Here is a 27,882-nt window from a genome sequence, read left to right as displayed (position 1 = left end):
GCACACAAATAGTTCCTTTGAGGGATACTTGATGACAATTTTTGCATAACAAGAAATAAGAGTTCATAAAAGATCTTGAAATTTATAATATGGCAAATGGAAAACCCTAATTTAAGTAATTACGCCGTAAGGCGTTTCTTTCTGAAATGAACACCCCCAAATTGCCACTTGGCACAAGTCTGTACCATCCGATCAAATGTTAGACGATTCAAGCGTAATGTGCCGTCAGATTAATATATTTTTAACACAGTTTCACAATTTTAACAATTTCAATACCGTTTCAGTTTCAGTTTCAATACCGTTTCGGTTTCATCATGCATGTTACAGGGTTTTTGGATTTGCTGGTTTGAAGAAAGAGGAAAGGCCCCCAGAAACCTGAGCAGTAAGAAGGGTTCGTGAAACCTTCACTAGGTTTTTTCGGAGGCAGAGCACCCGGGGAAGAGCTGAATGAGCGACAAAAGAAATTTTCAGAAGCCTCCCATATTGTAGGGCCTCTTATTTCTGTTAAATTATTACTAGTTTTTCCAGTATTATGGGCATAGACATACAGAGCACCATCTTTTCCCAGTATGATCCCTGAGGTTATCTTTTGGAGCTTATTTTACTTTTAGATTCTGCGATGAATGAATTGCGTATTAGTTGCCTATCTTGTATTTCTTTAACAGAGCAATATATTTGATCCGTGATTTCCGTATCTTCTGGATAAGAGTACATGGTTCGAGGAACATCCCAGCCATGATAAACCTAATAGAGGCCTCCAGAGGGGTTGGAAAATATGCCCTGCACCTCTACATTATGCACCTAGTGTAGTTGTCCGAAAGGTCTTCTACCATCATGATGGTTCACAAGGCAAGGAAAAATGGTCTCTCGTTTTGGAACCACAACCGATCAGAAGAAGACCAGATTGTGGCTGCATTCGAGGCGTATGGACAGCTGAGCAAAGTGGCGATTAGACCCATGATAGCAATCTCTCAATTTCAGGACATGCATAATGATATCTGCAAAATTGTGGACCAGAAACGGGCCGCCATGATCGTCCTCCCTTTCCACAAATACTAGCGCGTTGATGGTGTCCTGGAGTCTGTGAACCTAGGATTCAGGACGGTGAACAAGAAGATATTGAAGAACTCACCCTGCTCAGTCGGCATCCTGGTGGATAGGGGCCTCGGGGGTCAGTCCCAGTTGGCCCCTTCCAATGTAAACCATAACATTGCAGTTCTCTTCTTTAGAGGTCCAGATGATCGTGAGGCTCTGGTGTTTGGAAGAAGAATGACAGAGCATCCAGGCATTGCGCTCACAGTCATAAGGTTCCTGCCTGGAACATAATTCAACGACACTCTCGTCAACCTTACTCCTCTGCCCGCCCATGAGCATGAGACACAACAACAGTACAAATTTTCCACTGCAGAAATGAATAGAGAGCATGAGAGTATTCTGGATGAAGATGCCTTAGTACTTATCACGAAGAAAACTCACTCATCTGATGGTAGTGATGCAGGGAAAACCATTGTGTATGAAGAGAAGGTGATCAGCAAAACGGTGCATTCAATTCTGGCAATTGCAAAGAACAACAAGTACCACCTGTTTTTGGTGGGAAGGGGGCATTTTCCATCCCTGCTAGTGGCAGACTTGGCAGATCAAACTGTGGACTATCTAGAACTAGGTCCAATTGGGGATTTTTTCAGATCTGGGTTCATAACTTTAAAGTTACTATCATGCTGTTTGTATGTTGCTTCAGATCTGGGTTCATATTTATTTTTGAGGATTTTCTAAATTCGATAATTCCTACTTATCCTCTTTGGAATGCCCAAGATTCTCAATTGTAGAAAAAAAAAAGATAATGCCAAATTTGTAGGGTTCATACAGAGCTCAGCATAGCAATCCCATGATCCTTTGTCTATTATGAGTATTTTTCCATGCATAAGTATTAAGAACAGTTAATATAGGCACCTCATTCCAATGCCTTTGGCAGTGGGCATCTGGAGTGATTTCAGTTGTTTTCTACTCAATCATTCTTAAATTTCTCATATACCTGGTATAGATGATGTTGTATGTATTTTGTAGATGCTAGGGGCAGCATACATGCCAGCCCCATAGCAATCTGATTGTTCTCACTTGTTTTCTGCGTTTGCCTCACCATGCTTGTACTAAAGAAACTTGTGCATAGTATTGGCAACATTTCAGTTTATTGTATGACAATGGGAATGTTTCCTTCGATTAGAATTATTCCCTACTCTGTGCTACCCTATCATGCATCTTTACACGGGTTTTACCTCAAATCTGAGTATGATATGTTACTTGAAATAGCTGGTTGTAATGGAAGAGTTGCTATTTCTGCTCTGTAATGTAAGGTACACCTGAAATCTGACAATGATATATGGTTACACATATACGTAGAACTTGGCCTCGTGCTAAGTACTTGAGGGAAATTTTTACCAATTATAGAATCTAACCCTAAGCTCATTCAAGTGTAATCATGATGAATGATTGCATGGCTGGGAAATGGTACCTTCTGTAGAGTTGTTTTCAGTTTACTTTTCCAAGATTTCAAGGGATGTTTTGATGAATGATTATAGCATATTAAATGGTTAGGATATGGCACTTATCTAAGATATTTTGGTATTTCGGGCATGATTTTGTTCTATTTTCAAGAGAAAATGCATGCTCAGTAGAAGAGACCTATCAGTTTATTGACACTGCTCAGTATTTCAGCTTGCTTATCCAAGATATTTTGGTATTTTGGGCATGATTTTGTTCTATTTTCAAGAGAAAATGCATGCTCAGTAGAAGAGACCTATCAGTTTATTGTCACTACTCAGTATTTATTAAGGAAACAATTGAAGGATAAGGCATGGTAAACATGAGCCCTCAAAATGGTAAACTCTTCGGTAAAATCTTCATTACAGGGGGCTCAGTATTCTGGCTCTAGATGTCTCCACTATTTAGACCCTGAAATATATATCTGCATATATGTGTAAGTAGCATCTCAATGCATTGCACCCATGACTGTTGTCAAAGAGACCATTCAGCAATCCGACTCTCACCAACTTGCTATCTGTGTATGAGTTGAGGGAGTATGTTTAGCCAGTGGGACGGTCTTCTTCTAATAGAAGCCAGTGGTGGTTGCTTCTTAGTAAGAAATGTGGATGACACTCCTTTTGATTGATTCTATGGTCAGAGGGTTGCCAAAAGTTATCATATACCTGGTATAGAGGATGTTGTATGTATTTTGTAGATGCTAGGGGCAGCATACAGGCCAGCCCCATAGCAATCTGATTGTTCTCACTTGTTTTCTGCATTTGCCTCACCATGCTTGTACTAAAGAAAATTGTGCATAGTATTAGCAACATATCAGTTCATTGTATGACAACGGGAATGTTTCCTTTGATTAGAATTATTCCCTACTCTGTGCCACCCTGTCATGCATCTTTACACGGGTTTTACCTCAAATCTGTGTATGATATGTTACTTGAAATAGCTGGTTGTAATGGCAGAGTTGCTATTTCTGCTCTGTAATGTAAGGTACACCTGAAATCTGACAATGATATATGGTCACACATATACATAGAACTTGGCCTCCTGCTAAGTACTTGAGGGATATTTTTACCAATTATAGAATCTAACCCTAAGCTCATTCAAGTGTAATCATGATGAATGATTGCATGGCTAGGAAATGGTACCTTCTGTAGAGTTGTTTTTAGTTTACTTTTCCAAGATTTCAAGGGATGTTTTGATGAATGATTATAGCATATTAAATGGTTAGGATATGGCACTTATCCAAGATATTTTGGTATTTCGGGCATTATTTTGTTCTATTTTCAAGAGCAAATGCATGCTCAGTAGAAAAGACCTATTAGTTTATTGTCACTACTCAGTATTAGTTTATTGTCACTACTCAGTATTTATTAAGGAAACAATTGAAGGATAAGGCATGGTAAACATGAGCCCTCAAAATGGTAAACTCTTCATCACACAGTAAACTCTTCATCAAAGGCGGCTCAGTATTCTAGCTCTACATGTCTCCACTATTCAGACCCTGATACATATATGTGCATATATGTGTAAGTAGCATCTCAATGCGTTGCACCCATGACTGTTGTTAAACAGACCATTCAGCAATCTGACTCTCACCAACTTGCTATCAGATTTTGCAAAACTTTTTAAAAGACAAATACCTTGTTATTGAAGTTCCATCTTCCAAAACTTTAGCTGTTGGAAAAGCAAGCAAGAATTAATGGCTGGAAAAGGTCTCCAATTATAAGAGAGATATGATATACATAAGAATATATAAAAGGGCTGAAACACAAGTTGCTCACATAATAAGAAGCACCAAACAAAAACATAAACCGTAAATCCTCTTTTTCCTTCACATTAAAAATGGTATTAAGTTTGATTCCATAAAATGTTACGAGTTCAGGGCCCAAGGGCTAAAATCTCACATCAGGGGACACAAAAAAAAAAGCACCCCTCTATTGGATAGAGGAAAGGAAATATACACCTCTACGCAGTACTTCTGTCCTTGTTTCCTTGCCAGGACTTTGCTTTGTGATACCAGAATGCAACAAAAGCATTTCAATTATAAGCCAACATTCAAAACGAGTCCACTATCAAAAATGAAATGGAGTTGGAGTTGAAGCTGAGCAAAAAGACTTAGAAAATTAAAAGGCTCAAGCAAGAGATGCTGGTGGCAATCTAATATAAAGATCTTCTTATACACATAATTTTGAAAGCATGTCATTGTTCACTGTTACTTATCAGCATATATCATTTACCGACTGACGGTACTCCTTTGCTTTTTCAGTGGCAATTAAGTTTTTGATCAATTCTGCAGCCTAATGCTGAGAGTAGCATCCGTTTTTGGACATGTCATCGATCAGGCATCCCTCGGAGCATAGCTTCACCACAAGATACAGAGTATTTGCATCTTCATGAATAACATTCAGTGTGACAACATTAGGATGACCAATTTGTCCCATCCCAATTCTCAGTCCATTTTTTTTAAAAGAAAATTAGTCTTTACTTTGCAGGTTCGAAAATAACTGGGATGGATGTTCATGTCCTCCCCATGTTGAACGTAAAGAGAAAGAACAAAAGTAACAAAATTGAGAAGCTGTTCTTGTTAAAAAGTTGAACTGGAACAACATTTCTCCAGTTGTAAATATTGCCTTTGCATCTAAATTCATTGTTTTTTAGGAAGATGTTTGATATTGACAGCTTACCAGTGCAACTGTAGCATGAGTAGCCAATATGAGAACATCAGCAGAGGAGACGATTCCTCTGCATCTGTTCTCCAACAAAGCTTTTATTTCATCTATCAAATCAAATCCTTCTCTGCATGTTATCTTCGGTGCTATTGATCAGAACAGATTAACTTCATGAACACATGTCTATTACCTGGCATTACAAACTTATCTTCTGTCAGGTGGCACGGCAGCACTGTTCCTGCAGATTCTTACAGTCTAGATCCACTGCTTCAAATTGGGGCGCCTCAATAAAATTACAAGTATTTTATAATTTTAATGTAAATTTTGAAATTTTTTATTACTGAGAAAGACGAGGATGGAGAGAAGCCTAACTCTAAAGTCTACACTTCAACCTCCTCTTCCTGGAAGACATATTCTAAGAGTATCAGCGTCATTATAAGAACACTCAATATTATGAAAACAGTCCGTCCATACTATGAAAACAATATATGGTGGCTCATCTCTCGTTACCCATAACTATAATATAAAATTAGCACTACAGAAGTAAAAAGATGAACATGGATCATCTTCACCATGGATGAATGAATGAAAAATAAAGTGAATTAACAAAAAGAGATTGTGCTCAACCAGACAAGTAGCGTTGGCAAAACGACATAGATGATAATGAACATCACAATATTGTGGGATTCACTCCAAATTATTTCATATGACAATACACATTTCCCTCATGAAAGATATGACAATGGATATCACAATTTTCTGGGATTAATTGCAAGTCATTTCATATGATACAGATTTCTCTACTGGGATTCATTGCAGTTCATTTCAAGTGGTGATGGATATCACAATATTTTTGGATTCAGGGGGCTTTTTTTCATTGTATAGGAACAACATTTCTCTTTCCTTGCCGATGGCTAAGTACTGCAAGGGATTGATTGATTACTTTATGAATTGATGCCCTTCTTTTACAGAGACATAATTGGGATCTATTTCGTTGTAATGAAATATTCTGATGCTCATTTATTTTGGATTTGGATTTCACATTGTTGTTGTTTTGGGGAGAGTTTTCCCTTATCACATTTTCGCCTTGAACTTGGGGTGAGTCTTTGGGATTTCTACATCTGGGTGGAAACAATATCCCTCTACAATTGGTTTTTTCTACTGAGATATGTTATCTATTGAATAGTCGTATTTGTAATTTACAAGAAGTTTCATGGTGTTGTTTATGGTTATTTTAATTTTGACTTAAAAATACACGCATATATTTCCTTCCATTTTCTTATGCAAAAAGGCAAATACAACATGTTGGAAAAAAATTATGTGCGAATGTTATTCCAGTGATAGTAGCATGGAGTTGGGCTCCAAAGAAAATTGTATTCTAGGAGCTTCAATTTCATTTCTTGGAAGTTGAAATCATATTTTGAAAATTTAAATCCAGGAGCTTCAACTTCATATATTGGAACCATATTTTTAGTTGAAGAGCAAATAAGATACAAAAATTTGAGAGTAACCCACTAAAGTTGAAATGGCCCTTACAGAGTTCATGTTCCATTCCCCAAGGATAGAGTTCCGAACACATTACAAGGATCTATCAAACTGAACTTTAATAAATATCATAAAGGTAACCTTAACATGACTTGATCAAGAAGGATGTTCAGAGATCACTATCATTATAATTTTATATGGAAGGAAACCATTAATAATTTAAAATTGAAAACTTTAATATTTGAAATTACAAAAGCCCTTACTTTCAACTCCCAAGAGTTTTTTTTAGAAAATTGTAAATAGCGATGGATAAGAGAAATTTGTAAAGGACAAATGAATCTGGAAAATACAAATTTGCAACTCCATGGGATACCTGGTTAACTATGTGGACTAGGCGAAGACAAAAAGAACCATGTGTGTCATGATTTCATACAATATCTTTCAACTTGGATAAAAAACCAAAATATGGCTTCTATTGTTTACTGGCTTCCTAGTTCCCTTCCTTTTTTTTTGTAACTAGTATAACGTTGCTAGATTGCAATTGTTTTTCAATGTTAATTTTTGGTGTTTTAGTCTGGAAATGCATTTATGTAACAACTTTGGGCTTGAAATGTCAAACTATACCATGAAAATGGTGGATATTTGCAAATAGACAGTATCTACCATGAGAACAATTTGTGACAGCACATCTCTCATTATCCATAACCAAACCGTATGAAAACAGTCTGTCTATACTATCAAAACAGCGCATGGTGGCCGATCTTTCATTGTCCATAACTATTAAATTAGAAGTAGGACCGAAGTAAAAAGATTGACATTCTCTCAAAATCAACCATCATAAAACACTAGGAGTATAATGAAAAGATCATCATCAACATGGGTGAATAAATAAAATTTAAATTAAATAGTACTTTGTTTTCACATGGAGAGATTGTGCTGAACAATTAGTGTTGGAAAAATGAAATACATAGTAATGGACATTACAGTATTGTAGGATGCAATTCATTTTATACCACATATGACTCGTATGCTCTCCCAATACATTACAGCTTGGAAGGATATTAATTACACATCTCCAAATTGTACTGTACTATATAACACATACAAATATTGCTTTTAACAGTGAAATGGAATGACTGATACTGATACTGCTTTGGTTGCAGGGCCAAACTCCTCTCTTTCCCCGCATTTTGGGACATGAAGCAGTTGGGTATGCACTCTGCTCTTGCCCATGAGTTCTATGTATTCAAAAAAATTAGTTAGTCATATTAGTAGGCGTGTGGGATTTCAAAAAAGTTAATTAGTCATACTAGCAGGCATTCATGATTTCAAAGAAATTAATTAGTCATACTAGCAGGCATGTAGGATTTCAAAGAAATTAATTAGTCATACTAGCAGGCATCATGTAGAATTTCAAAAGGGAAAAGGGACAATGATTTTCTTGTAATTCATTGGTCACTAACTATAGGTCTGTTGCTTGACACAGAGTTTTTGAGAGTGTTGGAGAAGGGGTGACTGACCTCACTGTGTGCTTCCATTATTTACTGGAGAATGTGGAGAATGCAGACACTGCAAGTCAGACGAAAGCAACATGTGTGATCTTCTAAGAATTAATACTGACAGGGGGGTTATGATAAATGACGGGAAGTCGAGGTTTTCAATCAATGGGAAACCCATTTACCACTTCCTTGGCACATCCACTTTCAGACAGTATACAGTTGTGCATGTCAGTTGTGTTGCCCAAATTAATCCAGAGGCTCCTCTTAACAAAGTTTGTATTCTTAGTTGTGTGGTTTCAACAGGTAAATCATTGTCTGGACTTTTTGAGGGTAATTTGTTGATGATTGTGAAAAAGAGATCATTAAAAGGATATAATTGACATTGTATACTGTTTTATCCAATTTCTAAAGTTATGGTTTCCTGGACTATTAATAATAAAATCATCCATGATCGTTCCCTTGATTGAAATTCTTATTCACAATTTATTTTGTTGTGGAATCGCAGATACAAAAGTGAGGATGCCGACTACCTTAACCATTTAGGAACCGCCCGTTTTACACCTGAATGTAATTTTAGATACGAAGGGGTATGGCCTATACTAAGCGGATTTAGACCAGTTTAGGTAGGGGCTACATCAACAGGCACCCAGGATGCATATTCAATAGATGGAAGGACGGCAATGCTGTACCTCCATTCATCTATCGAAGTGTGGAGACAGCCAAGGACAGACTCGTCAAGACGCATGAAAATCTACTTCAAGGATGAGGTTTTCACACATGGGTTCCATAAACAACAGAATTTAAAAGACACAGAAGCGTGAAAGAATGGAAAACTTACTTTGCATCTTGTAGGATGTACACCCATTGTATAGAACAGTCGACCCGTAAAAATGATTTATTAGTACTCGACCGAGTTAAAGATTGGCACTTCATTGAAATATCCACGCAGAACCCCTGATACCCAATGTTCCCAAAAATTTGTTAACAAATGGGAATTATCCCATCATTTTTCGGTATATTAGGCCATCGACATTGGCATACCAAAATATCATGTTGGCCAGAGCATGTGGTGACAAGACCCTGTAATACATCTGGTAGAGTGCATGTATAAACTTAACGCATGTGGCCGGGAGACCCTGTAATGCATCCGAAATCTAATATCGGGCAGAGTGCATGGTGATAATTGTTACAGTTAACTAGTTACTAAAGGAAATATATTAATTTAATTAAATATGAATTAAAATATAAAATATGGCCCATGTTACAGCCACGTATATTAAAGGAACTATATTAATTTAATTAAATATGAATTAAAATGTAAAAGCTGGCCCATGTTACAACCATGTATCTATCAGTGATGAGCACCAACATGCTTACATATCACTATTTGACACGATGATACCTATTGATGGCAACTGGATCATGCTCACATTGTAGAACCCCGGGGTGTAGGCTAGCTAAAATGAAAGCATGCTCGAGCTAGATAAGAAATAAGGGAGGGGTCGGTTGAAGAAGGTAGGCGCTGGGCATCAACGATCTGCTACTGTGCTGGGCATCAACTCTTTACTAGATAAATTTGAGATCCCTCAAGTAATTTGCTCTGAGTTACAAAAAGGATGGAAACCAGACACAGGGCAGAAGATCCCTCAAGTAATTTGCATGCGTATTGGGCAATCGCACTTATAGAAGGATGGAAACCAGACGCGGGGCAGAAGAGCTAGCCAAGCTAGGTCGAAGAGCAGTAGAGAAATAAGGTGGAATATAATGCAGGTTGCATGGCAGGTATAACGCTTACAGGTTAGCAGGTGCTCTGCGAAGTCTGAGCTCGACTAATAACCTAGCCATTTTGACACGAGAGATAACACTTATTAAAATCTGTTGCATGTATTACATGTTCCCTCACCATTGAGGTTTGAAGTCTCACCTTGTTCATTGTATCTCACCACAGAGGGGGAGCTTGAGTTAAAGACACTTCCACTTTGCATGCACTGGGGACAGGAGCCTAGTTCTGAGAGATCGCCTGCCGAGTCCAGGGAAGTATTTTTCACTTTGCTAATATGTTTTGGCCGAAATAGTTTGCCACCAACTCGGGTTGCTGTTGATATGTTCTGAGACAAGAAACAACAGAGTCATTACTGGGAAATTTGAACACGGATTTCTCTTTCAAATACTAAGCTAGCCCTACGCCGAGCAGGCTCTAAAATCTCTACCGGGTAAGACCATAAGCACAACCAACCTGAACCAGATGCATTACACTAGATCAAACTGACAAGGAAAACTCCAGCATGATTCCAAAGATGCAACCATCGACTTCAACACGTGAGTCTCCGTTTCACAGCAATTTCAATTTCAACACATATGTGAGTCTCTGTTCCACAACAATTTCAAGAATCATAGCGTCTAATATTCTTTTCTCTGCATGGATATGATACACTATTTTTCTTCTTTGTTCATATGCCACCACTCTTGCAGATATCGCAGCAAACTGTACTATGATCAGTTGGAATCAGAGAGCTTAAATGTATGTCATTGGTGCCTAGACTTAGAAGAAAAGGAAAAAAATAAGAGACAGAAAAGAAATGTTGAATTGGAAGAAATGGATAGTAGGAATACCAAGGACATAGCTGCCAGTGAAGCAAGCGCCATGAAGGAAGTTGCATCGATAGCCTCTGAGAAACTTAGGAACACTAATGCTAAGTGCACGCATAATCCATTCAATGTCTTCATCCATTCAATGGACACCTGATGGACACCTCCTTACATGCAAACATAAGAGATGGCACCTGCATGTTGTGGAAGGCAGGAGTGGTAGGTGTAGAAACTGACAGGTGTACCGTGGCATACAAGCAGGGCTGATAGTTCCTCGATGGAGCCTCTATTACTCTATTATACCATGCAGCCCATGGAAATCCAAAATAGCGGAGCTAACATTTAGTGCCATCGAACTAATGCCAACATTAGATTAGTTAGTATTTTTACCAGTTTGAAAATATCATGCAAACACAAATATAACTTATGCTTTAGCTTCGAGATTAGCTTCGGTCCTCAGGAAAAGGCCAAATAACATGAATTATCAATATGTCTCTACAAACTTCGTTTATAGTTGATAAGCGAGGAGTAAAAGTAGCACTAATAATGCTGAAGTGCCCATTTCCGATTACTATAGTCCATGCCTGGACAACAGGGACTAATAAGAATCCTAATGAAAGAGTAATTATATTTTTTATTTTTCTGTTTTGGGTCAGTGGGCGTTGAGATGGGTTGCGCAGGTCATAAATTGGTGTGGTCTTTTATAATCAATGTTGACGCTGTATTAACTTTTATGGTAATATAGTCATAAATCTAGTTCGAGAGTCTTTCAAGAACATCAAACGTGTGTAATAAAAAATCCATGTCCAAACTCCAAAAGTTGACCATGTATTGTTGCCGAGTGTTGATGAAATTGCCATTGCTATCGGGAATGTGGCTACCTAGTTTACATGTATTACACATACAGAGTTGTCATGGCTTAAAAGAGTTGGACATTGGAAATGGTGATTTTCCAATGTTAAAGGAATGGTCTTTAGAGCACTTACAAAGCATCATATCATCAAATGGTGTGTGGAAGGAAAAGGCAATATCAAAACTTGAAAATGTAACCATACGTAATTGCCCATTGTTAAGAAGAATATCAAAGACGATGCTAACGCTATTCAAATCCAATAAAATGGATTGTTATCGTCATGTTGCTTGAAAGATGAGGGAAACATTGCCCATTGCTAAGGAGAATATCAAAGACAATGATAAAGCTATTCAAATCCAATAAAATGGATTGGGATCGTCACGTTGCTTGAAAGATGAGGGAAACATTGATAATGATGAGGATGAAAGTATTGTACTTGAATTTCAGCACGAAAAAGATAAAGAGTATTATGAGTGAATTAACCATTTATTTTATACTTTGCTAATTTCAACTTAAAAGGCTTCTTATATGTCTCTCGTTAATAGAATATGAGCTTCAGCACATTCAAATTTTAATATTCGGCGTATGCCATGTTCGTTGAAATTTCCAATCTATGAATATTTTTTTCAAATACTATATTATGAATTGAATTATGATCACAATTCCTTGCATGAGCCGGTGTGATAATGATAGAGGGAAAAATTGTGTACAACAAACTAAAGAAAAATTTCACATCCACCACGTTGTCGGTTCGCTTCTTATACTTTGAAATCTGTTAGATACATATGTTAATACAAATAATTTCTTTAAAATATACACATGTTTATTAGTGTGATACATACATGAAATAAAATAAAAATACAAAGTTATCACTTTATAAACTTTATGGTTGTTTGTTTATTGTTCAGTATAGATGTTATTTTATAATATTGAGTTGAAAAGTGTACTTGTTGTCTTAATAGTTGAAATAGAATTTTCTATAAAATAAGAAATTGTAACTATAAAATGTTGCTAGAATCTGTAGATATGAGTTGATGTGAGTAAGATGTTTAAACCTTATATTTCTCAAAAATATTTTAACATGTTATTTAAATAAATTATTTGAAGATCTATATTAATCAATTTATATGAATATCAATTTCATATATAGCAAAAATGGAGGCATTAAATTTGCAATTGAAACTACAAACTTAGTTGTGCAAACTTAATGGCAATGTCACTTCTAAGATAGCAATAATATAGGTTATTGGAGAATTTTTTTTTTTGGGATGGCACAAATTAAAAGAACGAAACGAGAGGATACAAAAATTTCTCCAATAATACAATGGTCCAAAGAGAGGATAACAAGTAATAATACAATGGTCCAAAGAGAATAAATAATACCATTATTTTATAGTTTTCAAATATTACATGACTAAATAATGATAAGAAGCAACAAGTAGCCAAATTAACAACATTATATAACAAATAATGAGGGAGTTTATTAATGTTCCCCTTACTATTAAAGCCTTTCTATTAAGTTTTCTTCATAAAATTAGGCCAATTTTTAATCAACAAAAACTATTATCCATTGCCTTGTGAATTAAGGTGATATGATATTACTTTATTATGAAATGTTTGATTTAAAACATTTACTTATAACGGTTCTAGAATCTTAATGAAGATCATTTTCATAAATCCTTTGGAGTGAAGTGTTATGCATTACCTTCACTTTGAACATATCCTAGTTGGAATCTCCCTAAAACATAACATATGATAAAAAGAAACAAAATTGCTAATGTTTCTTATGCCATTGCCTTACGGCGTTTCTTTTGCAACATGTGGTGCAAATGCTAGTTTATTGCAGAATGGAAGAATAGTAGCATTAAACATACACCATTCAACCAAGTACCAGTTTATGTATCTAAATAAATCCTCTCCATGCAAAAGATATCCTCTTGAAGACAATTTGAACTTTGGTTAGTCATTGCATCCAAGATAAAAGAAGGATTTACTAGTGCACACTTTTTCAAGAGAGAAATAATGAGTGTGTGCGATAATTATTCAAGGGAATTTAATTCCCCTCCATTTATAGGAAAGTAACAAAGTATATTTTCCCTTAATTTACAATCAAAATCCATAAAAAATAATTTTAAGCATTCAATAAGGCTAATAGGTCACAATCCAACCTAAAAATGACTTCACATAATGTCAAAACATAATACAATGACATTCTTTCTTGACATGTGTAGTAGACAAATACTTCCAACAAGATGTCATCCTCATTTAATCAACATCTACATTAAGTAAGGTAACAAATTTGGTCCAAGAGTGTTCCTCACTCCAATACTTGTCATCAAAGTGAATGGATACATCTCTAAGCCACAACCCCTTATCCAAGGCATCATCATCAACAAGCCTTGTATCAACATACTAGGGCTTGCATGGGTGATGTGGAAACCCTAGAGCACGATGTCATTATCAAGAAGAGGTGTACCAATGCTCCAAAAGTGCCTTAAGTTATCAACATCCTCATCTGGACTTTGGAATAAGGAAACATCCATCAAGTATATACATCCTAGGGGCATCTTGGGCCCTTTTGGGCACTCATGATTCCTACGAATGACTTGAGTTCTTGGCTTATTGTTTCACCATGTGGAGTTGTGAAAGGGGCTATACATCCATGTGGAGGATCCTCAAAGGCCGACACATATCTGAAGATGCAAGGTCACAAGTGCTCTCATGCGTTGAAAAGTGTAACTAGGTTTGGCCTTCATAATGACATGTAATTATGATTTTATGTAATGAGATGTAGATAAGAAAAATGAAATTATTATATTGACTTTCTTCATAGGTTTCATGAGAAAGGGATTTTTTTTTGAGTCAAGACTCCCATTGAGAGTCTTGCCTTGCCTTGAGAATGACATGAAGCAAATCCAGATGGAAAATCTGATAGATCACTTCCTGATAAGTTTAGGACATGACTGACTGATGAAAAAAAGTGATTAATGATCTATGCCCTATGTATAGAAGTTCCAAAAAGGTTGAAGAATCCTTAAAGAAATTCATGACATCAAAGAAATGAGCTCTTCATGCAGCTGATTGTTTTAGGATCTCCACATGAAGAGATGTTATAAGTCCTTGGTTAAGAGGGAGCATGAGAAGAAGTTTCTTACTTGGAAGAAACTTGGAAATTCCTAAGATGGAAGTTTAGGTACATTCCTTTGTCATATAAATGAGTACATTCCTTAATGGAATAAAACCTCTTGGTTTGAAAAGGAGAGATAGACACATTATTATGTTCTTCACCTTGGAAGATAGAACAGAGGATTATGTAATCATTTTGCATCCGATGCTCTTATGAGATGAGATAGGGCATCCCATGAAAGAGTAGTCATGGAGGACCGATATTATTTTGGAACTAGGGAGTCCATGAAAAGAATAGTCCTTATGGAGAATTTCCTGAGAGAACCTGGGTGGGGTATGTTCCTATAGAGACAATGGTGAGTATGTCTATAAATCATTGGTCTCACCAGCATTGTGCTTTGATCTTGTGGAGAGATAGAGTTGTTAGTAAAGGCCTTGCTATATAACAATGCTGGTTGGTATGATGCTATACATATGAGTTACAAATATGAATTATTCTTATGAGAGATTCTTTAGATTGAGAAAGTCCAAGGTGCCATTATGAATACCTCCCTAGTTAAGAGGGAGTGTTGAAAAGTGTAACTAGGTTTAGTTTTCATAATGACATGCAATTATGATTTTATGTAATGAGATGTAAATAAGAAAAATGAAATTATTATATTGACTTGCTTCATGGGTTTCATGAACAAGGGATTTTGTTTTTGAGTCAAGAATCCTATTGAGATTCTTTAGGGTTTATTCATCTAGTCATAAAAGAGTCGTTGCCATGAAGTCATGTTACACTTTGTAAAAGGTCTATATTGTCTATGTAAAGTATTCTCCAAGAAATTGTCACCAAATCTCTTCAATTCAGCCTACAAACTATGAAGAAGCTGCTAGATGAAGTCGACCTAAACTCCAACTATCAAGTTAGCCTAAAGGGAAAGCGAAGAAGAGTATATATAGCCCTACTCGGCCTCATTTGGAGACATACAAATTCGGACAAGCATTTGATCTAATCTTGACTAGAAAAGTGCGAAGAAGAAGGCAGAAGAAAGTCGAAGAGAGGGCTAAAAAGGAGAGCGAAGAAGGAGCAACAAAAGAGAAGTGTGAAGTTTCTTCTAGGACATTATTGTCTGGGTATAGTGGTGTTTCTTCTAGGTAGTGAGATGTCTGGGTAATAAATTCTTTTGGGCAGTGCAAAGTTAGAGTAGTGGAATTCTTCTGGGGCAGCAAGATAAAGACACTTCTAAGAGATCAAAGTACAGACCAAGTTTCTCTCTAGAAGACCTAGAGACCGAGATTCTCTAGGGAGGTTTTGAAGGTGTATTATAAGAGATAGAGATTGCGTTTCTCCAGGAGGAAGGGAAAATGAAGGAAGAGGAAGAACATCAAGGTGGGTGACAAGTTTCTTGGGAGGATACTATAGTTAAGGGTCCGTGTCATGGTCTTGGTGCTTATCAATTGAAGATCTAGAAGAAGAATTTTATTGATTTTTCCTCTCAAGAGGTGAGAGGTTTTAGCCCTAGCTGGAGAAGCCTATTTAATGTGTCACTTTTATTTATTTATTTTTATAACTGTCTTGATGAAGAGAACACACTAATAAGATAACAAACTCATAATATGAAAGGTAAAAACATATCACAAGAAATTATCAAGCAGAGAAATTGTTAATATTGCATGCCCTAGATTTCTTAACATCATGTAGGGCTAAACATCCTCTTTATTGTTTCACAAAAGGGCCAAGACATATTTCAAGGGATATAGAATGAATTTGTGAGAAACCACCTAAAAACACCCTCATGATCAAGTGATATCAATATCATTAGGTAAATAAACCGTTAAAGTATCATAATGAGCCATATTCAATGTTAGGGCCACAAAAATACTTCACACAAGCCTTGCCTTAAAAAGGTAATTCTAGTTGATGGTTTGTAAGAAATTTATCACATTTGTGTTAGGTATGATTATACAATTAGTTCTACTAGGTGTTTGGAGCCCCAAGTGAAAGGATGGTCCCTATGTAGGCCCATCAAACCATAGGTGCATATGATAAATCTGTACATGGAATGGGAAAGACTTCAGGGAAGATGTCACTTCCCTGGTGCCAACTAAAAGAGGTCCAACAACTTGAGGCTAATGATGAAAAGAGGGAACAATAATGGAGGCCTGAGCTACCCCTTCCCTTGACCTATTTTTACCATCCCTTTGCTGCACCTTTTATTTTAATGATTTTTATGTGGTTTCTTGCATAAGGTGGGTGACCAAATTGCTTATTTCTTTTTCAATTCCCCTTAAATATTTAGCGGTTTATTGCTCATAGGGGTTGGAACATTATTGAGTTCTTTTGATATGGAAAGAGCATGATATACTTAGGAACTAGGTGATGGATAATGAGAGGGGTAGAGATTAGGCTAGTATTTCACCCACATTTTTCTTATTAGTTCTAGCCATATTTTTCATTTTCCATTTTCTTTCATTTGTGGTTATATATTATTTTATATTTCTTTAAGTTACATCAACATCATAGGGAAATTTTTATAGGCCATGATTCAGAGATGTGGCTAAATGGTGCCAATATTGTTGACAAATGACAATTAATCCAAACAATGGAAGTGGATATCATGGATAGATGGAAAGTGACAAGTATGGATTACGTTGGGAAAACTACATCAATTAGTGCCTCCTATTTATTCTCCTTCTACTTAGTGGAGGAAAAATTCTAAGGGAATATCATACTCGACTAGGGAAAAGGATAACCTCTGGAGTGAAGTGTGGGAACAAGGATATGATCAAAAGTATTTGATAATCCAAGTCAAGTTGTGATCCTTATTAGAATGTCCTTAATATTAATGAAAACAATAGGTTACAAAAATGGTTTTTGAAATTAAAAAAGTTTCAGTGAGAAATTGCCAATTTCCTTCTCGGCCAAATGCTGAAATATATATTTATTATGCTTTCAAATGGTTTATTTTTATATATGATAATTTTTAATGCTGAAATATATATTTATTATGCTTTCAAATGGTTTATTTTTATATATGATAATTTTTATTTTAAATAATTTATTTTTATAAAAATATAATTATATATTTTTATGGAAATATTTATTTAAAATTAAAATTATATTATAAAAATTTGATCCTAATTGCAAACCAAGTCATAAGGTAAAATCTTATGGCTCACCCCACACTCAACGATTTAAAACACCCTTTTTTTTCACTTACCTCCAGATATGGGCATGTTAATCCAAGGGCTAAAAATATTTTTCAGACCCCCAGCTCTTCCGACATTTAACTAAAGGGTTCGAAAAGCAATTTTAATGGCATACCCCAAACCTACGTGTCACCACCTTATAATTTGGCACCCCCTTCCTAAACCACTTACCACTACCCCCTCCAAAAACCATGAACTTTATTGTTTTGACTTTTATAAATGTGGTGAGAATGGAATTTGATATGATCATGAATTAAATTTTATGTGGTTGGGAGGCCCAATGCAAAAGATAAGGTGGAACTACATTTTATAGGAAATCCATAGATGGAAGACAATTTTGGTGAAATGAAATAAGTGTAAAATGATTTTACAGTGACACATAAAATGAAATTCATGGATGCCATGAATTTACCACAGAAAATAAAATGGAAAATTTCATATGAAATTAATGTACAGGTGAGCAAAGATGGCATTCACGTAAATGCATTGTAGGATAGGAGATTAAGGTAAAAGAAACATGGTGAAATCAATTTACAGGCATGGTGAAATCAACATGTTGCTGGTGAAAGTAAAAGAGTAAAGTGAAAATACTCTACCAACCACACAAATCAACACATGGTTTTGCAAAACCATCCAAGTATCCTATAAAGGTAAAAGGAATTTACATGCATGAAATGAATTTACAAAGGTGAAAAGGAGAAACAAGCCATGGATTTTAAAAACTACACATGGTTTTGTGAAGCTATGGAAAGGGAAAACAATACATGGATTTGGAAAAACTAGATGGTTTATCAAATCATTTAAATAAATATATTGAAATTCTAAATCCTGAAATTCATTAAAGAGTTTAATCAAATATTTGAAAATTTTATGTTCCTCAAATATTTATGACAAAATAAAGGATGATGAAAATAAGAAAATGACAAAAATATAATTCAAAGGGGCAGATGGTAGACCAATCAGATTTAAAGGGACAGTTAGTAGATTATGGGAAAACAATTTCATCCTTTTTTTCCAGACCCCAGGGGAATGAAGATCAGTCTAAAACACCTAGCAGCAGAAGATCAACATATTGATTTCCTTTGTGCATATTTTCAACAGTCATTGTACTAAATTCCAATATCAAGACACCATACTTTGAAAGTGTTCCAAATTTCTGGCAGAGTATCCCGGAATTGTTTTATCTTTAGTATATTGTTTAGGATATTATTCCAGAGATATTTGTAACAATCTTGATATTTTAAATCAATATATTTTGTAATAATTGTATAAATACTTCATCAGTTGAGATGAAAGGGGTTAGATTTTGATGCCAAGGCTCTTAAACTATGTAATAGCTTCTCTTGTAGAATTCTAATGAAAGCCTTTTGGCTCCAGTTATGACATAATTTTGTGTTTCTCCTATGTCTTTCTAGTGTTTTCATAACTTGTTTCTACATATGTTTAAAGCAATTGTAAGAAGGCCTGGGTAAGGTAGATTAAGTTTTAATCTCTCTAAAATTTCCTGCAAAATCATAACCTTTAGAAAGAGATCAACTTATTGGACTATTTGTCTAAGATAACTCCTCTTTGACTGGTTTTTGCTTTATGTTTTCTGACAGCCATTAAAAGAGATTAGCTTATTAGACTATCTATATGAAATAACTCCTCTTGGAATCGATTTCACTTTGGCCTTTTGTTACCTTTGAATATGTTTTTGTTGGGCTATAGAAATCTTCTACACGCATCTAAATTTCCCTACTTGTTAAGTAGTCAGTTTGACTACTCAATTATTATGAATCCCCTTACATTCTTCTACCATAATTATTGAAAAAGCTAAGTCATTCTGTTAGGTTGGAAGCTGACACACCCTGTGAGAGAGGCCTTTAATCATGATTAGGGATTATCATTAATCGCCAACCATCCCCAATTAAAACAATAAATCTGGCCATTGTGCTTCAAAGGCTATTGTTCAGTGACAGGTGAACACCGTTAAACAAGGCCTTGTAACAACTAAGGGATCCCCCTTTGTTTTAAGGGCTAGCTTGAACCTAAAGGCTGGTTGAGTTGGTTTCATGGCATAGTTTTTGCAGCCAATGACTACCTACGAGAAACATGAACAACATCTGGTGTCGTTACTGGGGAGCGAAGTAACAAAGATATTTTTCCCTGGGGAACGATAAATATTAGATCTATTCCTTGCTGGTGAACAAGGAGTAAGAATTTAGTATTAGTTTCATTTATTTCACCTAACGAATCCACTTTATCATATGGCGATTCCACTGGGTAATCGATCCCACTGTTTTGAAATTTTAGCCGCATTTACTGCTATTTTAGGTTCATTGACACTTGAAATCATCAGTATATGTTTTTTCCTCTCAATTGTGATCAGAAATCTAAGATGTCTACAGAGGAAGTAGCTATTAAAGTACACCTTTGAGTATAAGTTTTCCATGGGATTTCATGTTCATATTGTATATTTCAGCTGCTGGAAACGTGGTTTGTCAATAAATCCAGTCCGCACTTGGTTACATTGGAAAGCAAATTACTCCTAACAGTGTAAAATTTTTCAGTTCAGTTAGATAGAGGTGTGGGATTGATTAGCTACTTTCAAATTCAGGGTGCAATAGATCTACAATTGTTTCAGTTATATTTCAAGATTGCAGTATTCAGTTTGGTTTGGTTGAGTGCATGAATTCCAAGGGATTAACTGATTGAATCCATAACCGATGAATTAGGCACTCTTGTGCTTATTTCCACTTATAGTGTCAGTTGTTTCACTTGGTTTGGTTGAGTGCAATGACTTCCAAGGGATTAACTGATTGAATCCATAGCCCATGAATTAGGCACTCTTGTGATTATTTCCACTTACAATGTCAGTTGTTTCACTTCAGTGGTTTTCAATTTTCAGATTTCAGAATGAATAAGTCTCTAGATTAATGCACACAATATAAGTTTCCATTCAAAGCTGGATGATGGGGAATGGTAGGTAAAAGGAATTTATAGGCATGAAATGAATTTACAGAGAAAGGTGAAAAGGAGAAACAAACCATGGATTTTAAAAACTACACATGGTTTTGTGAATCCATGGAAAGATAAAACAATACACGGATTTGGAAAACTAGATGGTTTATCAAATCATTTAAATAAATATATTGAAATTCTAAATCGTGAAATTCATTTAAGAGTTTAATCAAATATTTGAAAATTTTATATTCCTCAAATATTTGTGACAAAATAAAGGATGATGAAAATCATAAAATGACAAAAATATAATTCAAAAGGGCAGATGGCAGACCAATCATGTTTAAAAGGACAGTTAGCAGATTATGGGAAAATAGTTTTAGACTTTTTCCAGACCTCAAGGGAATGAAGATCAGTCTAAAACACCTAGCAGCAGAAGATCAACAAATTGATTTCTTTTCTGCAGATTTTCAGCAGTCATTCAACTAATTTCCAGATATCATGACACCATACTTTCAAAGTGTTTCAAATTTTTGGCAGAGTATCCATGAATTGTTTTATCTTTAGTATATTGTTTATGATATTCTTCTAGATATATTTGTAACAACATTGATATTTTAAATCAAGATATTTTGTAATACTTGTATAAATACTTCATCAATTGAGATGAAAGGGGTTGGCTTTTGATGCCAAGGCTCTTAAACTATGTAATAGCTTCTCTTGTAGAATTCTAATGAAAGCCTTCTGGCTCTAGTTATGACAAAATTGTTTGTTTCTCATATGCCTTTCTAGTGTTTTCATAACTTGTTTCTACATATTTATGCAGGAGCATTCAACTCAACATTATCATTGTATTTTAGTAGACATAGGGGGTCTTGTGTTTCAAGGAAGTTGGTTTCCTAAGTATTGAATTAATGTAATTATTTAATGTTTTGAGTGATTTTAATGAGAATAGGAATTAATTGAATATTGTGAGGCATAATTGTAAATGTTCTCGAATGTAGGAGAACATGAGAGATTTAGGATAGTTGAGTGATGAGAGGATTGAGAATTGATTGTAAATCTTAGATTAGGAGTTAGTTCATGATTTTGTGGATTTGAGAGAATCCTTAGGGATGAGAAAGAGATTTTAGGATTTTGTTGAGAAGCTTATGGATCTAAACTAGGAATTGGTTTTAGAATCCCTTTTTGTATAAATGTAAGCCTAAAAGGCATAGACAGGGGTAGACAGAGAGATAGAGAGAGAGAGTTAGATATTTAGCTAGTGTTTGTAAGCCTACGGGAAGATAATGAATAGAGGCCATTAATTAGAAGATCAGGCCGAAGAGAGACAAAGAGTCTCATCATGTAATTGTTTGTTGATATATATATATATATATATATATATATATTCTGAGGAAAATAGAGTTCGTAATTTCTATTAAAGAGAAATAATAGAGATTACATGCTGTTGATGCCAAGGCATATGCAGTAGTGTGGCTTTACCACTGTTCAAAAATTTTACAAATAAAAACGTCCTGTAGGTGTCACTGAGGATACGGTGGATCTGTATCCGACAAAATATGTAACAGTATCTCACAAAAAACCATAAATAAGCAGAGTTTTGAGGTATATAGCCCTCATGCAGTGAAATAACTATATAGCGCCGATCAGAGCTACGCTGTTATATACAAAATATTAGACATGTAGATCAAAAATTTCAGATGGGGAGGATGTCCCCTTGTTGTAGGCCGTCGATATATGGACGATGATAGAATCTGTGCATCCCCTCTGGATTGTATTCTTCAATCATCCAGTCTCCTAGAGGACGATCCGCAGCTTCTTTCGAGAGCCGGTCAGCAGTTGCATTTCTTTCCCTGTAGATATGAGAAACAGTGATCTGGTCAAAATGTGTTTTTAAAAAAACAATTTCTTCCAAGATGTGTTTCAAAGAATATGCATGACAGATAGATTTATTATTTGCCCAATCAATCACAATCTTTGAGTCCCCAAAGATTTGTACTTGTCGACAATTTTTGGATAGAGCAAAATATAGAAGATGTCTCAGTGTGATAAGCTCAGCATGATTATTGGTACCCGGGCCGAGTCCCAATCTCAGGTGAAAATAATGTGTTTCTGTTAGATGAAATAATATACCCCCTCCACAACCATGCGCCGGTGCTGCCCCGTCGAAGTAAGCCCAAGGCATATCCCTGTTAATGTTTTCGGGCATGATATTCCTGGGTGGATTAATTTTGTTTTCAAATGGGATTTCTGAGTATGCCGCGCAAATGGATGGCGGAAGTAGCTGCCAGTTAACCCTGCCATCCTCAAAAATAATGTCATTGCGCTTGTTCCAAATGAACCAGGACACCACAAGCGGTAAATTCCTGGCCTTTTCCGTAGCCACCGCAGTCCACCACTGATCCCAGGCTGTGGGTATATCTGCAGCGTGCCAGGCAGTGGTTATATTGAGGGCCTGTTTGACCTGCTGCCATATATCCATTGTGACTTCGCAGGTGAGGAATAGGTGGGGCGTTGATTCCTCCTCCTTTCTGCAGAGTACGCACCAAGTAGGTCCAGCAAAAGCCCGGTTTTTGAGAATAGCGCCTGTAGGAAGCTTGTCTGCTAAAATGTTCCACATTAGAAGTCTGGCCCTTGGCTGAGCTTGAAGTTGCCAGATATCTTTCCACCAGTTTTTTTGAATATCAGGTTTCTTGGCCTCGATGATCTTTAAGTAGCCGAGCTTTGGTGCATATATACCAGATTTAGCAGGTGCCCATATTAGTTCATCTTCCTTCTCATGAAGCTTGATGTGTGATTCAGAAAGTGCCTGAATGTATCTTTGCCAATGTTCAGTCCATTCATCTGTCAGGTGCCACTGTTGATCCGTGACCCATGCCTGTGTGAAAATGGTTGATCGATGAGGATCACCAATCTGTGCCAGATATTTAATGCCCCCGTTGTTGAGATGTCGGATCAGACCTTCCGGCAGGAGGTGTGCGTTCCCTGAACCAGGCCAAGGGTCTAAGCCTATACGGACCTGTGCTCCATTGCCAATTTTCCATAAAAGGTTATCTCGGATGAGTGGCATAGCTTTTAGTGTGGCCCTCCAGATCGCGGAAATGCCCTGATGGTTCCAAGAGGGTCTGCGAAGCCATTCAATGATGTTGGAAGGCCAAATATATTTTTGGTGTATTACTTCTGCCCATAAGCTGTCCATCTTGAGGAGTGACCAACCCTGTTTCGCTGTTAAAGCTTGTGCGAATTCAGAAAGGGATTTTAGACCCCACCCACCCCATCTCTTTGGCATGGAAACGAGGGACCATCTTGTCCAAGCAAAAATCTTTCCCTTTTTATTGCCATTCCACAGGAACCTGTTGCAGATTTGTTGTATTTTTTGAAGGATGCCTTTTGGAATCCATGTGAGGGACATCCAGTAGACTGGGGTGGCCTCAAGTACTGATTTGATCAACAGTAATCTACCAGCTTTTGACAGTAGTCGATGTTGCCAGCAGGTGATCCTTTTTTCAATTTTGTTAATGAGCCAAGACCAGTGTTCAGATTTATATCCATCCGGCCTTAATCTGAAGCCAAGGTATTTGATTCCTTCCAGCAAGTTATTTTCCAAGAAGGGGAAGTACTGGATTGCCAGCTGAGTTTCCTGTTGTGTGCATCTCATCATTGATCTGGTGGATTTGTCCCTGTTGATTTCCATGCCCGTGGCTTTACAGAAGAGTAGAAGAATATCATTTAATGCAATGATGTCTCGGACACTACCATTGAGAAAGATTAGAATATCGTCGACAAACAGTAGATGGGTAAGAGAGTACTGTTCAGTGATTTTGAGACCACTGAGTTCACCATTCCTTTTTGCATCCTCAATGAGCCTACTCAGTCCCTCCATAACAATAAGAAAAAGTAGAGGGGAAAGTGGGCAGCCTTGCCTGATTCCCCTGTTGATGTAAAAACGGGCAGAGGCTGCACCATTTATAAGAATGGCAAAGGAGACAGAAGATACACACCCCATAATCCAGTTTATAAACAGATGGGGAAAACCCAGATGGGTAAGAATCATCTTAAGATAGAGCCAGTTTACCTTATCAAAAGCCTTTGCAAGATCAATCTTTAGTGACACACCTTTGAGGTTCTTCACCTTTATGGAGTGTAAAGCTTCCTGGGCAGTGCCTATGGCCTCTTGGATGTGGCGATTTTGGAGGAAAGCAAATTGTTCTGCAGATATATGTGTGGACAGGATAGGTTTAATGCGGTTGGCTATGATTTTGGCAATGATTTTGTAGAGGCAATTACAGAGGGAGATAGGGCGAAAATCATTGAAGGATGTGGGGTCATCGGATTTGGGAATCAAGGCAATGAAGGTCTGGTTCATAGGCGGATGTATGTGCCCCGAGATCCTGCTCTCCTCAACTACTTCCAATAGGTCCTCACCCAGCAGATCATAAAAAGTCAGGTAGAATTCCACTGGCCAGCCATCTGGCCCCGGGCTCTTATCTTTCTTAAACCATTTGAGTGTACTTTCCAGCTCTTGAATAGTGACCGGATTATTGAGGTCTTCAATATCTTCCTGTCCAACAAACCGAGGGAACTTTTCTGCAAGTCTGATGATATCTGGAAGATTTACAACATTCGGCGCCGTGAATAGACGCTTGAAGTGTGTTACCCCCAAGCTAGCAAGTTGCTGGTGTGTGGTAGCCCATCCATCTGGTTCCCTTGGTAGTCTCCAAATGGTATTTGATGCCTTTCTGCCATTGGCAAGGTTGTGAAAGTATTTTGTATTACTGTCCCCAGCTTTGAGCCAAATGGCTCTGCTTTTAAGTCTCCATAGCTCCTCCTTTTCTTGTAATATCTTTGCTTTTTTCCCAAGCAACTGGTTTAGTTGTGTTTTGGAAACATCGGAATGATAGCCAGTCCCTCTCTCATCAGTCAATAGAGCTATCTGAGCTTCAGTATCCTTCAGAATCTGTTCGTCTCTGTTCCTCTTTGATCGCGCCCAGGTCTCGGTCATTACTTTGAGCATCTTAAGTCTATCACAAAAATCCAATGCTTTCCTCTGATCCCTCAGTGGGGGCTGTGATGCCCAGAAATCCGTGACCATCTTGATGTATTCCGGCTCTTGGAGAAAACCAGCAAAGAATTTAAAGGGAGAACGCGGCTTTGATTTTTTGTCACTGATCTGAAGTAGAATCGGGTGGTGATCTGATAGCCCCCCAGAGCTGACCCATTGTCTGTATAAGGGAAACAACTGTATCAGTTCCTCATGCATCATATATCTGTCCAGTCGCCGCCCCAGAGCGGCCTCTCCTGTACGCTGATTGTGCCAAGTAGGAAGCTTCTTGTTCATGGGGATATCCACAAGGTGATGTGCGTCTAGTAGCATATGCATTTGATCCGCAATAGGATCACACTGTGCATGATGACCCCAGGATTCTCCAACCCCCAATGAGAAGTTGAAGTCTCCCCCTATCACTGTATTCTGAGTGATATGGTTGCCATTTAGGAAGCCTTGCCAAAATGGTAGTCTATTCTGATTAGGCCCATAAATATTGATAATTCTGATTGGGATGCCCAGGTCACCCATGATTATGTCCATGCCGAGGAAGCCTCTACCCCCCCAGACAGAGAGTGGCCTACTTTTCCTTGGGTTTATTCCAATGAGCAGTCCGCCAGATCGACCACACGCATCCAATCCATGTAAAACCCAGCCAGGGAGCATAGCTTGTAGACTTCTCACCGCCACCTCGGAAGTACAAAGTGTTTCTTGTAGGAGAATGATATCACATCTAGCTTCATGCAAGAGTCTTTTCAGAGCCAGACGTTTTTTGGGGTTGGCTAGTCCCCTGCAGTTGTAGGAGAGCCAGATCATGGGGCACCGCAGGTCATGGGCTCAATAGCTCTAAGTGCCCGTTCAATAGTAAACTGTCGCCCCATGGCAACATCCGCAACAGCATTTAGCTTTGCTGAAGAAATTTGTGAAGGTCTGCCTCGCTTTTGTTTGCGATGACGACCAGGGGATGATCCCAGGCCTAGAATTCTAGACCGTGCACGGGGTCTCAGGTGATAATGATGTGAGCTGGATCCGACCGGAGAGGATGGAGAGTCAGGACAGTCCAATATCAGGTTGTGAGAGGGAGGAGTGGTAGAAAAAGTGGGTGGAGGTGGGGCAATGGTGCAAAGGATGGAGGGAAGGGAGACAAACTCAGAGTGGGATGCTTGCAAAGGAGAGTTTACAAATGATTGCATATCATTAGAGAAAGAGTGAGAAAAGGTGGGGGTGGAAGCATTACCCGGATGAGTAGGTGCAGCCTCCGCCGGTTTTGGAGCAGCCTCAGCAGTCTTTGAGCGAGTACGCGGCGGTCCTGGTGTAGCCGATGCCTTCCGTCGAGCGTTCTTTTTAGCGCTATCCCCCGTCTTCTTGGATGGAGTCTCCTGTTGTGCCTGCTCGCCATCCGTTGGTATATTATCTCCAGCATTTTGTTCCACAGTGGTCTGCTGACGAGGTCCTTTGGTGTCCTCAGAAGTCCCCCCCGAATTCAGTGGACAATCCTTGTAGAGATGGCCAATTTTATGGCACCTACGACATCGGAATGGAACGCCTTCGTAATCAAGTGGCTGTTTGCGAGAGACATGATTGTGGTGCAGGGTGATTTTTTCCTCTAACCCTGGCCTGGTGTCCAAGTGGACTAGTATTCGAGCCATTGTCCTGGTGCCCGATTTCTCATAAGATCTGTTGTGCTCCAGGTAAGTACCTAGAGTGTCCCCAATTCTTTTAAAAGCATACTGGTTCCAAAATTGCCATGGCAGACCAGGAAGGCGGACCCAAATGGGTCCAGCCCCCAATTGTTCTCGTTCCGGGTCGAAGAGGGGATCCCACCGCTTGAGCATGACTGGAGCGAGCTCAATGTGCCAATATTGGGAGAGGACCCACTGAGTGTATTCGGGCCGGTGGAAATGTAAGGCGAACCAGCCCCTCGTGAGGACCATAATATCT

The sequence above is a fragment of the Pinus tabuliformis genome, chromosome Q, assembly GCF_031772625.1.
Source record: "Pinus tabuliformis cultivar Carrire ecotype Pingquan chromosome Q, CPIR1, whole genome shotgun sequence".
Lineage (NCBI taxonomy): Eukaryota > Viridiplantae > Streptophyta > Pinopsida > Pinales > Pinaceae > Pinus > Pinus tabuliformis.
The sequence above is the reverse complement of the archived record's forward strand: the minus strand, read 5'-3'. Positions refer to the sequence as shown.